We start from the raw sequence: 16,404 nt of genomic DNA on the forward strand, positions 1-16,404 counted from the left end.
ACAACGACGGCTCTGTTTCAAAGCTCAGTCAGAGAGTTAGTGTAGTGCTAAGAGGAATTAGCTACCAATTGAGTTTCTATAGGCTAGTTCGTGAGGGGACAGGAATCGGGCTTTCCCCATGGAATAGCCTGTGTCGCAAAGTGTTTCTGTCCCAGTCAGGATATGGCCAATGACTAAAGCATCTGACTCAATAGATCTCACAGACTTTGACAGACCATAGCCCAGTGGGACATTTTACACACCACAATTTGATCTACATTGCATTGTATGTTAACACATACGCTAGCTAATAGACTATTTATATGACAAAGGACACATTATCTTTGAAGCAAAGCGATCGACAGTAAAATGATGTAAGGGATTGTTTCTGTCAAGCAACCGAACACCGGCAGTCTGGATAACTCCTCTCCCCTTGCCTCCACGGTCCTAAAACTTGTCACTCCAGATCAGCGTTCGAGACGCGACGAAAGCAGCAAGTTCGCCCGCGCTGCTCCATTCTGCTCCGTTCGTTTCCCTCTGTCTGCCAGTGGCGCTGAACCGCTGCAGCACGCAGCCCGGACGTTGGGGGCTGGCATACTGCGCGCGAGAGAGAGAACAGAATGAGAGAAAAGGACCAGACCAGTCGAGCTTGTTGCAAATCTGTTTCTCTTCGAAGCGGACGTGAACGGGACAGAGAGAAGAGAGGACGAGAGTGAGCAAGATGAGGAAGGGAAGACTGAGTTTCAACTCGTAAAAGAAAGGGGAACAAATGTGGGGGAAAATACCTGTTATATCAAGGAAAGAATTTACTTTAATATTACACCCAAGCCACATCTGGAAAAAGTCGTTCCTCGGACGTTATCTGCAAGGAGCAGCTCGAGGTAAGTTTCTTGGATGTTAGGCTACTAAACTATCTGCAATGTATCCGAGTTGTGCATACGGAATGTTCTGCATAAAATGTTGGTTATTTCTGAAGTAGCCTAGGCCTGGAGCACATCATGGTGAGGATTGTTTCGCTGTCATGTAGCAAACTTATTTTTAAAGCGTGCTCGTAGTCGGGTTCTTTATCATTTTCACCTTTTTAAAGCAGTAGCCTATATTTTAAGTTTTAATTGTTTGTGGGCCTGTTTCGTGTCATTCTAGTGACACGGTTGTGCTGTGTTGTAAACAGCAGTGTTTTATGTTATTGACAGTACATGCAGTGGAACGGACAGGCTCCAGCTACAGTCACACATCAGGAGCTGAGCTCACATGATGCAGCCATATCTGAACAGCTGTTGTAGCCAAATCATCCATACTAAAAACATGCATGAACTGAAGCTATTTTACCCTGTTTCAAGTGTTACTGTCACTTACAGTAGGTAATAATATCCATCACAATGGCTGCGTTTACTTAGGCAGCCCAATTCAGATCTTTTCTCAATAATAATTGGTATTTTTCCCAAGATCAGAGCTGGGCAGCCTGTGTAAACACAGCCATAGCCTACTCAGTTAAGACTGTTCTGTTTCGATCGGTGGAAAGAGTGTCTGTCTCTAAAATTATTCAATACTTGACTGTTCTATTGATCTTGTAATTGATTGGTTGATTTGACATTTCTGCTTATTGAGATTTGATACAGTGTCTATTCAATGTCTTTATTAATTGACAAAAGTTCAAATCAAATTGTATTGGTCACATACACATGGTTAGAAGATGTTAATGTGAGTGTAGCGAAATGCTTGTGCTTCTAGTTTTGACGGTGCAGTAATCAGTAATATCTAACAAGTAATCTAACAATTCCCCAACAACTACCTAACACACAAATCTAAAAGGAGGAATAAGGATATGTACATATAAATATAAAGGATGAGTGGCATAGGCATGGTGCAATAGATGGTATAAGGTACAGTATATACATATTAGATAAGTAATGTAAGCTATGTTAACGTTATTAAAGTGGCATTGTTTAAGTCGCTCTGGATAAGAGCGTCTGCTAAATGACGTAAATGTAAATGTAAATGTTTAAAGTGACAAGTGATCAATTTATTAAAGTGGCCAGTGATATGAATCTCTATGTAGGCAGCAGCCTCTCTGAGTTAGTGATTGCTGTTTAGCAGTCCGATGGCCTAGAAGCTGTTTTTCAGTCTCTCGGTCCCAGCTTTGATGCACCTGTACTGATCTCGCCTTCTGGATGGTAGCGGAGTCAACAGGCAGTGGCTCGGGGGGTTGTTATCCTTGATGATCTTCTTGGCCTTCCTGTGACATCGGGTGCTGTAGGTGTCCTGGAGGCCAGGTCATTTGCCCCTGGTGTTGTGCAGACCGCACCACCCTCTGGAGTGCCTTGTGGTTGAGGGTGGTGCAGTTGCTGTACAAGGCAGTGATACAGCCCGAAAGGATGATCTTGATTGTGCATCTGTAAAATTTTGTCAGGGTTTTAGGTGACAAGCCAAATTTCTTCAGCCTCCTGAGGTTGAAGAGGCGCGGTTGCTCCTTCTTCACCACGCTGTCTGTGTGGGTGGACCATTTCAGTTTGTCTGTGATGTGTACGCCGAGGAACTTTAAACTTTCCACCTTCTCCACTACTGTCCCTTCGATGTGGATAGGGGGGTGCTCCCTCTGCTGTTTCCTGAAGTCCACGATCATCTCCTTTGTTTTGTTGACGTTGAATGAGAGGTTGTTTTCCTGACACCACACTCCTATTGCCCTCACCTCCTCCATCTAGGCTGTCTTGTCGTTGTTGATAATCAAGCCCACTATTGTTGTGTCGTCTGCAAACTTTATGATTGAGTTAGAGGCGTGCATGGCCACGCAGTCATGGGTGAACAGGGAGTACAGGAGGGGGCTGAGCATGCACTCTTGTTGGGCCCAAGTGTTGAGGATCAGCGACGTGGAGATCTTGTTTCCTACATTCACCACCTGGGGGCGGCCCGTCAGAAAGTCCAGGACCCAATTGCACTGTGCGGGGTTGAGACCAAGGGCCTCCAGCTTGATGATGAGCTTGGAGGGTACTATGGTGTTGAATGCTGAGCTGGAGTCAATGAACAGAAATCTTATATAGGTATTTCTTTTGTCCAGTTATGTACAAACCTCACATATTTCTCAGTATATTTCCAGGATTCTGTTGCCATTTCATCTGTGTGTCTCTGTGGAGCAGGAATGTTGGGTAATAATAGGGCTGTCCCTGACAAAAAACATTTTATATTGTCAACCGAAATTCGTCTGTTTTGTTGACCAATCGATTGGTCGAAATTCTTTAACATGTATTTTTCCATATATAGACACACCTATGTGTTTTAATAAAATGAACTATATGCTTGTCTGATGCTTTAAGCAAACTGTTTGATGATATAAGACACAAATGACTCAAGAGGGAGCCAGATATCAGGATAACTAAAAGTAAAAAAACAACAGCATATTAGCCTGACCCGACCATCCTCCTCCTGCTCCTGCTGGCTTTCTACTCTCCTGATTTTGCCGGTAATAGGCTACATGAGGTAATAGGCTACATGAGGAGTCGACAACCTTTCTCATGTGGAATGGCAATTTATCTTCTAATTTTTACCGATCTGCGTGCCAGTTATGGTTTTCATATACACATCTTCGTATCTCAAAATCATCGTCATGTGGTAAATCAAAATTCTATCCAAATTTAAATGAAAATTATACAAACCCTAAAAAGTAATTTAGTTACCATTGCCAACTATGTAAAATACTTAAAGCCAACAAATAAAAAATTGCAGCCTGCAGGTAGAAAATATCCTGATAAAAATACATATCCTATAAATCACATTGGCTACACATGGCTTGTCTGCAACAAACTTGAAACATTGTATCAACTATCAACTTGGGTTCAGCCTAAAGCATACACTAGCAAACTTGAAACATTGTATAAAATATTCTGGGCCCTCAAAGCTTCCCAAGCCAGTGAGCTCAGGACAGACACAGCTGTAGTCTATTTGCGCAAGGAATAAGAGCTCATCAGGTAGGGCTATTTTATTATGTTTCCACCAAATCAGAGCATGACATTTCCTTCCTTCACGCTGAGTGGTTATCGAAAGGGGGAGAGATGGAAAGATTTTTCAAATACATTGAGGAACCATTGTGATTCTCAATGGATGTAAAACAGACTTTGTTTGCTTGCTGTTTGAGGTGAAGAAAACATTACTTTGAGAAGCTCCACAGCTCATTAGTGGTGGTGCGCTAAGCCAATCAGAAATACTATCAGATCCAACATTTGCGCGCAGGCCAGGTAGTCTATAGGCCTACCTTACTCAACATTGACAGTAGCACTCCAAACAAAATACAATGACTAAATTGACAAAACTCGTAAATGGAATGAAATAAACCAAAACGTGTTTCTCACAAATGTAGCGCTCTGTAAACAAAGTGTCCACTCTGACAATGAGAATGGCAAAAGATTGGAATAATAATATTTAGAAAGCATTAACAGAAATTACCATAACCAAGCAAACATTGTAGATCAGAAATTATAGGAATTAACGGTAAATGTACTACTGGTCATATATGTAGTGGGAAATAGATAGACACCAACAATCAAGGCAAACATTTCACACAATGAAGTCATAGAGTCATTATGCATTTTAGCCACACTCCCGTTCTTCATGGACTGTGCCATCCACGCGGCCTCCGCAATGAATTAGTCTCAGCCTCCGCAATGGGTTAGTTCGAATCAGACAGGTGTCTCGTGTGCCAAAATATAGTTGCTACTGCTTGACTAAAAAAGTCTTGGTTGACCAACAGCCTATTGACCAAACAATCGAACAGTCCACTAATTGCGGTCAGCCCTAGGTAATAGCATGCTGAGCTGTGCTGTCTGGCTTTGGCTCTACACAGCTGTTTCAGTGTGGGGTTTGTCTTCCCTACCCACCCCAATGGCATCCCCTGTCTGGGAAAACACGCACGAATGCAAGCACACACACACACACACACACACACACACACACACACACACACACACACACACACACACACACACACACACACACACACACACACACTCATTCCCGCTAATACCCATATCGTCAGAGTCTTGGCAGGACATTCTCTGTCTGACTCTCATGCCATCCCCAGTTGTTTAATGGTGTCTGACTGTCTGCTGAAGGAACAATCATGTCTAACACACAATTGGGAGAGAGAGAGAGAAAGAGAGAGAACGAAGGAGCAGATAGAAAGAGAGAGGGCTGAGAAGGGAGAGTGGGCAGAGAGAAAGAAAGAGAGAGAAGGGGGCAGAGAAAAAAAGAGAGAGAATGGGGTAGAGAGAAAAGGCAGCATGGAAAGTGATAGAGGATATATCGATGAAAGCTGCTGGCAGAGAGAGCAAGTGAGAGAGAAGATTGAGAGTGAGAGAAAGAAAGAGAGAATGGGGGCGTGAGAGAGGGCAGAGATAGGGTTCAGTTGTGACACTGTAAAGAGACATCTTTGTTTTATGCTCTCAATGCCTGTTTTAATACAGTGTATGGATCAGGATCAGCTGTGAGCAGAATTGCAAATGCTGCTGGTCTGCTGGACCATAAACAATAGGGATGTAACGATTCAACGATATGCATCGGTTCCCAATTCAAATGTTTAAGATGCAAGTCCATAATTGCGGGCTATTCTTTGGGTCTGAAAACTAGTTTTAAGGAAATCCTGGAGTTGAGTTTAATCGGCTACCTGTTGAACTGAGAATGCAATAGTTTTTATTTTGATTGTTCAGGTTCAACAATAGTTTGGGTAATTTTGCTTTAAACAGTGTATAATGGTCATTTTTAGATATACAGTTGAAGTCGGAAGTTTACATACACCTTAGCCAAATACATTTAAACTCAGTTTTTCACAATTTCTGACATTTAATCCTAGTAAAAATTCCATGTTTTAGGTCAGTTAGGATTACCACTTTATTTTAAGAATGTCAATGTCAGAATAATAGTAGAGAGAATGATTTATTTAAGCTTTTATTTCTTTCATCACATTCTCAGTGGGTCAGAAGTTTACATACACTCAATTAGTATTTGGTAGCATTGTCTTTAAATTGTTTAACTTGGGTCAAACGTTTTGGGTAGCCTTCCACAAGCTCCCCACAATAAGTTGAGTAAATTTTCAGAATTGAGTCAGGTGTGTAGGCCTCTTTGCTCGCACACACTTTTTCAGTTCTGCCCACAAATCTTCTATGGGATTGAGGCCAGGGCTTTGTGATGGCCACTCCAATACTTTGACTTTGTTGTCCTTAAGCCATTTTGCCACAATTTTGGAAGTATGCTTGGGGTCATTGTCCATTTGGAAGACCCAATTGCGACCAAGCTTTAACTTCCTGACTGATGTCTTGAGATGTTGCTTCAATATATCCACATACATTTTCTACCTCATGATGCCATCTATTTTGTGAAGTGCACCAGTCCCTCCTGCAGCAAAGCACCCCCACAACATGATGCTGCCACTCCCAAGCTTCACAGTTGGGATGGTGCTCTTCAGCTTGCAAGCATCCCCCTTTTTCCTCCTAACATAACGATGGTCATTATGGCCAAACAGTTCTATATTTGTTTCATCAGACCAGAGGACATTTCTCCAAAAAGTGCTATCTTTGTCCCCATGTGCAGTTTCAAACCATAGTCTGGATTTTTTATGGCGGTGTTGGAGCAGTGGCTTCTTCCTTGCCGAGCGGACTTTCAGGTTATGTCGATATAGGACTCGTTTTACTTTGAATATAGCTAATTTTGTACCTGTTTCCTCCAGCATCTTCACAAGGTCATTTGCAGTTGTTTTGGGATTGATTTGCACTTTTCGCACCAAAGTATGTTCATCTCTAGAAGACAGAAAGTGTCTCCTTCCTGAGCGGTATGACGACTGCGTGGTCCCATGGTGTTTCTACTTGCATACTATTGTTTGTACAGGTGAACGTGGTACCTTCAGGCGTTTGGAAATTGCTCCCCAGGTTGAACTAGACCTGTGGAGGCCTACAATGTTTTTTTCTGAGGTCTTGGCTGATTTCTTTTCATTTTCCCATGATGTCAAGCAAAGAGTCACTGAGTTTGAAGGTCGGCCTTGAAGGTAAGCCACAGGTACACTAGGTCCTGTGTGGCTCAGTCGGTAGAGCATGGCGCTTGCAACGCCAAGCGTCGTGGGTTCGATTCCCGCTGGGGCCACCCATATGTAAAAGTAGTGGCCCCAGCCGACATGTAAGTCGCTTTGGACAAAAGCGTCTGCTAAATGGGATATATTATTATATTATATATTAAGATCTTCCTCTGGTGGCAATGCCAAGTGTCCTAACTACACAGTGAATGTTTGTTTTGTTTGATTACATCCATTTTTATTGCCTAACACGAAACATTTGTAAACTGCTTGCGTCGTGATTTCCGTCTCATTCAACTTTGGACGAAGCGTTTGTGGTAATTACACACACTTAAACAAATGTTTATCCATTCATGGTTGGTTTCATTAAAATCCTCTGGTTGTTACTAACACAACCATACTTGATGGTTCTTTTCCCGGGATGTATTGAACGAAACAAACCGATTTGAAGACACCAATCAATGACCTCATTGCGCACCAATGGAGGGACCGGTCTATCGTTGATTAACTGTATTTTGGCCCAATGACCACTGATCATCTTGAAATATAGCTTGGAAGATAGGCAATGAGCTGAGGTAAACGTCAGCTTTCTATCAACTGCCTTTAACCATGACTGTCATGTCTTGTAAAAGGTTTCTGACTATCTCACGGGCGCTGCACATCAGTGACCCAGAAGTTGAAGGGGAGAATGACAAGAAGAGAGGCCAAGGTTTGATAGGCCTGCCCAGAACCTGTCCATCGATGAGAGGATGGTAGCCTCAAAGGCCAGAATCAGCCTCAAACAATATGTGCGTAACAAACCAACCAAATGGGGTAACAAACGGTTTGTTTTGGCTGATTTTGTGTGTGCCTACACTTTTTTGAAGTTATCTGTCTAAAACTTTGCTCAACTATTGTTGCCATCTTATGTTCTTCATTCAAATCATCCCCAGCATCCTATCTGTATGTTTGTCTGTTCTTGGTCATTTGAAAGATAATGCAACAACAATACAAAACAGAAAACGTATGTTTATTTCCTTGTATTTTCTTCTACCAGATATATTGTGTTATATTCTCCTACATTCAATTCACATTTCCACAAGATGCAGAGTGTTTCCTTTCAAATGATACCAAGAATATGCATATCCTTGCTTCTGGGCCTGAGCTACAGGCAGTTAGATTAGGGTATGTCTTTAGGCGGAAATTGAAGAGGGGGTACGCCAAAGAAGACAAGAACATCCAATAGTCAAAGGTATATGAAATACAAATCGTATAGAGAGAAATAGTCCTATAATTCCTATCGTAATTACAACCTAAAACTTCTTACCTGGAAATATTGAAGACTCATGTTAAAAGGAATCACCAGCTTTCATATGTTCTCATGTTCTGAGCAAGGAACTTAAACGTTAGCTTTCTTACATGGATTGTATTCGGTATCTCTTGATTTCCATGTGCTGTATCTGTGCTATGATCTCTTACATAGATTCTCAACCTTTATAATGGCAAATTATCAACATATTGTGATAATTATGTTATTGATTGAGTGACTATGGCTTCCCAGATCTCCAAACAGTGCTATTTGTGGGTTAATTTTAGAACAATGCTATGACTTTTTAGCTACTCTTGAACAACTCCAGATGGTGTTTCTTAGCAGTCTGAGGAGAGTCTAAAACATCTCAACTCCTTTACACATGCTTTGTTCTACGACTGTCAAAAACTGGTGTGTGTGTGTGTGTGTGTGTGTGTGTGAATCTGACAGACAGCTTGTCTACTCTCCCGCTCTGTGCTGAGGTTGTGCCCTTTGAGAACATTCTGACAGCACCCTTCAGACTGACAGGGACGCACACACAAACATACACACAAACATACACACACACACACTCTCTACCCCCTGTTAGGAGCAGTAATCGTTGGGTACCTGACTAGTGACATGACCTCTGTTTTTCTCTGTTATTCGGAAGGTAAACACTACTGTAGCTCTGGAGAATAATGAAGGGAGTCAAAGACCGCTGTATCCCGGTACTCTTAAGTGGCCTCCTTTTCTTGTGTCCTTCCTTTCATCTATACTGAGATACAGTAGTTTAAGATGAAGAAGATTGCCTTGCAGAATATAGTAGAAGAGTGTCTTAATGTCAGTGGGTTGAAACTCAATCAATAGTACATATGGTGCTGTAAATGCATTTGTAAGAGGACCTAGAATCAATGCTGTGTGTAATGGCCAGAAGAATAGTCTTGTATACAGAATCATGGAATTAAGTAGATCACATTAGGCTCCTGAGTGCTGACATTTGCCAACAACTCCATATAGCTATCAATCAATATAATTTAATTTATATAACATTAGAGGAATATTACAAATATTATTTTTTTCATAAAGTGCTGAAGTGTAACCCAGGCTTACACACCAAAGACCAAGCCTAAAGCAACAGTGGAAAGGACCAACTCCTTGACTGGGTAGGAAGAAACCTTGAAAGGAACCAGACTGCATGGGTAGGAATACATCTTGAGAGGAACCAGACTACATGGGTAGGAGGAAACCTTGAGAGGAACCAGACTGCATATGGGTAGGAGGAAACCTTGAGAGGAACCAGACTGCATGGGAAGGAATACATCTTGAGAGGAACCAGACTACATGGGTAGGAGGAAACCTTGAGAGGAACCAGACTGCATATGGGTAGGAGGAAACCTTGAGAGGAACCAGACTGCATGGGTAGGAGGAAACCTTGAGAGGAACCAGACTACATGGGTAGGAGGAAACCATGAGAGGAACCAGAGTACATGGGTAGGAAGAAACCTTGAGAGGAACCAGACGACATGGGAAGGAGGAAACCTTGAGAGGAACCAGACTACATGGGTAGGAGGAAACCTTGAGAGGAACCAGACTACATGGGTAGGAGGAAACCTTGAGAGGAACCAGACTACATGGGTAGGAGGAAACCTTGAGAGGAACCAGACTGCATGGGTAGGTAGAAACCTTGAGAGGAACCAGACTACATGGGTAGGAAGAAACCTTGAGAGGAACCAGAGTACATGGGTAGGAGGAAACCTTGAGAGGAACCAGACTACATGGGTAGGAGGAAACCTTGAGAGGAACCAGACTACATGGGTAGGAGGAAACCTTGAGAGGAACCAGACTGCATGCGTAGGAATACATCTTGAGATGAACCAGACTGCATGGGTAGGAGGAAACCTTGAGAGGAACCAGACTACATGGGTAGGAGGAAACATTGAGAGGAACCAGACTGCATGGGTAGGAATACATATTGAGAGGAACCAGACTACATGGGTAGGAGGAAACCTTGAGAGGAACCATACTACATGGGAAGGAGGAAACCTTGAGAGGAACCAGACTGCATGGGTAGGAATACATATTGAGAGGAACCAGACTACATGGGTAGGAGGAAACCTTGAGAGGAACCAGACTGCATGGGTAGGAGGAAACCTTGAGAGGAACCAGACTGCATGGGTAGGAGGAAACCTTGAGAGGAACCAAATTACATGGGTAGGAGGAAACCTTGAGAGGAACCAGACTGCATGTGTAGGAATACATCTTGAGAGGAACCGGAGTACATGGGTAGGAAGAAACCTTGAGAGGAACCAGACTACATGGGTAGGAATACATCTTGAGAGGATCCAGGCTATGTGGGGTGGCCAGTTTTCTTCTGGCTGTGCCGGGTGGAGATTATAACAGAACATGGCCAAGATGTTCAAATGTTCATAAATGACCAGCATGGTCCAATAATAATAAGGCAGAACAGTTGAAACTGGAGCAGCAGCACGGCCAGATGGACTGGAGACAGCAAGGAGTCATCATGTCAGGTAGTCCTGAGGCATGGTCCTAGGGCTCAGGTCCTCAGAGAGAGAGAAAGAAAGAAAGAGAGAATTAGAGAGAGCACACTTAAATTCACACAGGACCCCGAATAGGACGGGAGTAGTACTCCAGATATAACAAACTGACCCTAGCCCCCCGACACATAAACTACTGGAGGTTGAGACAAGACTACATGGGTAGGAGGAAACCTTGAGAGGAACCAGACTGCATGGGTAGGAGGAAACCTTGAGAGGAACCAGACTGCATGGGTAGGAGGAAACCTTGAGAGGAACCAGACTGCATGGGTAGGAAAACATCTTGAGAGGAACCAGACTGCATGGGTAGGGGGAAACCTTGAGAGGAACCAGACTGCATGGGTAGGAATACATCTTGAGAGGAACCAGACTGCATGGGTAGGAGGAAACCTTGAGAGGAATCAGACTACATGGGTAGGAGGAAACCGTGAGAGGGACAAGACTGCATGGGTAGGAGGAAACCTTGAGAGGAACCAGACTGCATGGGTAGGGGGAAACCTTGAGAGGAATCAGACTGCATGGGTAGGAGGAAACCTTGAGAGGAACCAGACTACATGGGTAGGAGGAAACCTTGAGAGGAACCAGACTGCATGGGTAGGAGGAAACCTTGAGAGGAACCAGACAACATGGGTAGGAAGAACCTTTAAGAGGAACCAGACTGCATGGGTAGGAGGAAACCTTGAGAGGAACCAGACTGCATGGGTAGGAAAACATCTTGAGAGGAACCAGACTGCATGGGTAGGGGGAAACCTTGAGAGGAATCAGACTGCATGGGTAGGAGGAAACCTTGAGAGGAACCAGACTACATGGGTAGGAGGAAACATTGAGAGGAACCAGACTGCATGGGTAGGAGGAAACCTTGAGAGGAACCAGACAACATGGGTAGGAAGAACCTTTAAGAGGAACCAGACTGCATGGGTAGGAGGAAACTTTGAGAAGAACCAGACTGCATGGGTAGGAAAACATCTTGAGAGGAACCAGACTGCATGGGTAGGGGGAAACCTTGAGAGGAATCAGACTGCATGTATTGGAGGAAACCTTGATAGGAACCAGACTACATGGGTAGGAGGAAACCTTGAGAGGAACCAGAGTACATGGGTAGGAGGAAACCTTGAGGGGAACCATACTACATGGGTAGGAGGAAACCTTGAGAGGAACCATACTACATGGGAAGGAATACATATTGAGAGGAACCAGACTACATGGGTAGGAGGAAACCATGAGAGGAACCAGAGTACATGGGTAGGAGGAAACCTTGAGAGGAACCAGACTACATGGGTAGGAGGAAACCTTGAGAGGAACCAGACTACATGGGTAGGAGGAAACCTTGAGAGGAACCAGACTACATGGGTAGGAGGAAACCTTGAGAGGAACCAGAGTACATGGGTAGGAGGAAACCTTGAGAGGAACCAGACTACATGGGTAGGAGGAAACCTTGAGAGGAACCAGACTACATGGGTAGGAAGAAACCTTGAGAGGAACCAGAGTACATGGGTAGGAGGAAACCTTGAGAGGAACCAGACTACATGGGTAGGAGGAAACCTTGAGAGGAACCAGACTACATGGGTAGGAGGAAACCTTGAGAGGAACCAGACTGCATGCGTAGGAATACATCTTGAGATGAACCAGACTGCATGGGTAGGAGGAAACCTTGAGAGGAACCAGACTACATGGGTAGGAGGAAACATTGAGAGGAACCAGACTGCATGGGTAGGAATACATATTGAGAGGAACCAGACTACATGGGTAGGAGGAAACCTTGAGAGGAACCATACTACATGGGAAGGAGGAAACCTTGAGAGGAACCAGACTGCATGGGTAGGAATACATATTGAGAGGAACCAGACTACATGGGTAGGAGGAAACCTTGAGAGGAACCAGACTGCATGGGTAGGAGGAAACCTTGAGAGGAACCAGACTGCATGGGTAGGAGGAAACCTTGAGAGGAACCAAATTACATGGGTAGGAGGAAACCTTGAGAGGAACCAGACTGCATGTGTAGGAATACATCTTGAGAGGAACCGGAGTACATGGGTAGGAAGAAACCTTGAGAGGAACCAGACTACATGGGTAGGAATACATCTTGAGAGGATCCAGGCTATGTGGGGTGGCCAGTTTTCTTCTGGCTGTGCCGGGTGGAGATTATAACAGAACATGGCCAAGATGTTCAAATGTTCATAAATGACCAGCATGGTCCAATAATAATAAGGCAGAACAGTTGAAACTGGAGCAGCAGCACGGCCAGATGGACTGGAGACAGCAAGGAGTCATCATGTCAGGTAGTCCTGAGGCATGGTCCTAGGGCTCAGGTCCTCAGAGAGAGAGAAAGAAAGAAAGAGAGAATTAGAGAGAGCACACTTAAATTCACACAGGACCCCGAATAGGACGGGAGTAGTACTCCAGATATAACAAACTGACCCTAGCCCCCGACACATAAACTACTGGAGGTTGAGACAAGACTACATGGGTAGGAGGAAACCTTGAGAGGAACCAGACTGCATGGGTAGGAGGAAACCTTGAGAGGAACCAGACTGCATGGGTAGGAGGAAACCTTGAGAGGAACCAGACTGCATGGGTAGGAAAACATCTTGAGAGGAACCAGACTGCATGGGTAGGGGGAAACCTTGAGAGGAACCAGACTGCATGGGTAGGAATACATCTTGAGAGGAACCAGACTGCATGGGTAGGAGGAAACCTTGAGAGGAATCAGACTACATGGGTAGGAGGAAACCGTGAGAGGGACAAGACTGCATGGGTAGGAGGAAACCTTGAGAGGAACCAGACTGCATGGGTAGGAAAACATCTTGAGAGGAACCAGACTGCATGGGTAGGGGGAAACCTTGAGAGGAATCAGACTGCATGGGTAGGAGGAAACCTTGAGAGGAACCAGACTACATGGGTAGGAGGAAACCTTGAGAGGAACCAGACTGCATGGGTAGGAGGAAACCTTGAGAGGAACCAGACAACATGGGTAGGAAGAACCTTTAAGAGGAACCAGACTGCATGGGTAGGAGGAAACCTTGAGAGGAACCAGACTGCATGGGTAGGAAAACATCTTGAGAGGAACCAGACTGCATGGGTAGGGGGAAACCTTGAGAGGAATCAGACTGCATGTATTGGAGGAAACCTTGATAGGAACCAGACTACATGGGTAGGAGGAAACCTTGAGAGGAACCAGAGTACATGGGTAGGAGGAAACCTTGAGGGGAACCATACTACATGGGTAGGAGGAAACCTTGAGAGGAACCAGACTACATGGGTAGGAATACATCTTGAGAGGGACCAGACTGCATGGGTAGGAGGGAACCTTGAGAGGGACAAGACTGTATGGGTAGGAATACATCTTGAGAGGGACAAGATTGCATGGGTAGGAATACATCTTGAGAGGGACAAGACTGCATGGGTTGGAGGGAACCTTGAGAGGGACAAGACTGCATGGGTAGGAATACATCTTTAGAGGGACAAGACTGCATGGGTAGGAGGGAACCTTGAGAGGGACAAGATTGCATGGGTAGGAATACATCCTGAGAGGGACAAGACTGCATGGGTTGGAGGGAACCTTGAGAGGGACAAGACTGCATGGGTAGGAGGGAACCTTGAGAGTGACCAGACTGCATGGCTAGGAATACATCTTTAGAGGAACCAGACTGCATGAGTAGGAGGAAACCTTGAGAGGGACAAGACTGCATAGGTAGGAGGACACCTTGAGAGGGACAAGACTGCATAGGTAGGAGGAAGCCTTGAGAGGGACAAGATTGCATAGGTAGGAGGAAGCCTTGAGAGGGACAAGACTGCATAGGTAGGAGGAAACCTTGAGAGGGACAAGACTGCATAGGTAGGAGGACACCTTGAGAGGGACAAGACTGCATAGGTAGGAGGAAGCCTTGAGAGGGACAAGATTGCATAGGTAGGAGGAAGCCTTGAGAGGGACAAGACTACACTGGTAGGAGGAAGCCTTGGGAGGAACCAGACTGCAGAGAGGAACAAGCCAATCTGGGCCCCACTCCAGCCATTTTCCCAGAGGGACTAAAGTGTCCTAATATGGCACTGAGTGTCACTTGAATTGTGTCAGGGGCCTGAAGTATGAGGATCAGGATTAAGTTAGCGCTGAAACACACACACACAGAGACACATTTTAAAATCTTGATTTGAATCCCCAAATCACATTACAGTCGAAGGATTCAAACATTTCAAAGGACACCGATATCTGGACACTTATGGAAACAGATAGCACCGTCTTCTCCACACAGCAAGGCTGCCCATGACCGCTGACACAGAGCAGTACCTCACTATCTGCTTTGCCTTTGTCTTATGCATGCCTTCAATCTGAAGGCAATGTACTGTCAGCCTACTGTATAGTGAGCATTTCTCATTTGCCAAGATAATCCATCCACCTGACAGGTGTGGCATATCAAGAAGCTTATTAACAGGCATGATCATTACACAGGTGCACCTTGTGCTTGGGACAATTAAAAGGCCACTCTAAAATGTGCGGTTTTGTAACACACCCCAATGCCACAGATTTCTCATGTTTTGAAGGAGTGTGCAATTGGCATTCTGACTGCAGGAATGTCCACCAGAGCTGTTGCCAGGTAATTAAATGTTAATTTCTCTACCATAAGCCGCCTCCAATGTCATTTTAGAGAATTTGACATACGTCCAACCGCCCTCAGAACCGCAGACCTGTAACGGTTTTCTTCCTCTTCTGAGGAGGAGTAGGAAGGATCGGACCAATATGCAGCGTGGTACGTGTCCATGTTAATATTTGTTTAAACTGAACACAAAACAAAATAACATGAGAACGAACAAAAACGAAAAAGTTCTGTCTGGTGCAGACACAGAGGCAGAAAACAACTACCCACAAATCATAGTGGGAAAACAGGCTGCCTAAGTATGGTTCTCAATCAGAGACAACGATAAACAGCTGCCTCTGATTGGGAACCATACCAGGCCACAGAAATACAAAAACATAGAACAACACTTAGAATGCCCAATCCAACTCACGCCCTGACCAAACTAAAGAGAGACATAAAAAAGGAACTAAGGCCAGGACGTGACAAGACCATGTTTAATCTTAGAGATTAACATTCTGTTAAAAATCGCGCAACATTTCAACGTCCTGCTACTCATGCCAGGAATATAGTATATGCATATGATTAGTATGTGTGCATAGAAAACACTCTGAAGTTTCTAGAACTGGTTCACTGGTGTCTGTGACTATAACTGAACGAGTTCCGTGGTCAAAATCGCCAGAAAACCTGGTCACTAAATCGACAGAGAAAAAATCAATCCGCCAGTGTATGTATTGTCTATTGGAAGGAAAAATACTTAAGGGTGAGGATACAGTTCCTATAGATTCCACACGATGTCGCCAGTGTTGTGATTTCGATTCAACTAAATCCTTGGTCATCTGAGTAATAGCCACATCCGGTTGTCAAGTCCACAGCTGTAAACAATGGAACCGGAAAAGTTAGTTACGTTACCCAAACTCGTGCTTATTGAATACAGATCGCTCCGTGATCAATTTGATCATTTATTAACGTTTAGTA

The 16,404-nt window shown here is 44.3% G+C and overlaps 1 protein-coding gene across 1 annotated transcript in view; it reads left to right on the top strand.

The window, feature by feature from the left end:
* The first annotated feature begins 465 nt into the window (after positions 1–465).
* Positions 466–16,404, top strand: part of LOC135512183 (leucine zipper putative tumor suppressor 2 homolog) — a 93,857-nt gene continuing 77,918 nt past the window's right edge. The window contains exon 1 of the mRNA XM_064933915.1: positions 466–860. The gene's annotated coding sequence lies outside the window, so the exon portion shown is untranslated. The remainder of the gene's footprint in view (positions 861–16,404) is intronic.

This window comes from Oncorhynchus masou, chromosome 24 (assembly GCF_036934945.1).
Source record: "Oncorhynchus masou masou isolate Uvic2021 chromosome 24, UVic_Omas_1.1, whole genome shotgun sequence".
Lineage (NCBI taxonomy): Eukaryota > Metazoa > Chordata > Actinopteri > Salmoniformes > Salmonidae > Oncorhynchus > Oncorhynchus masou.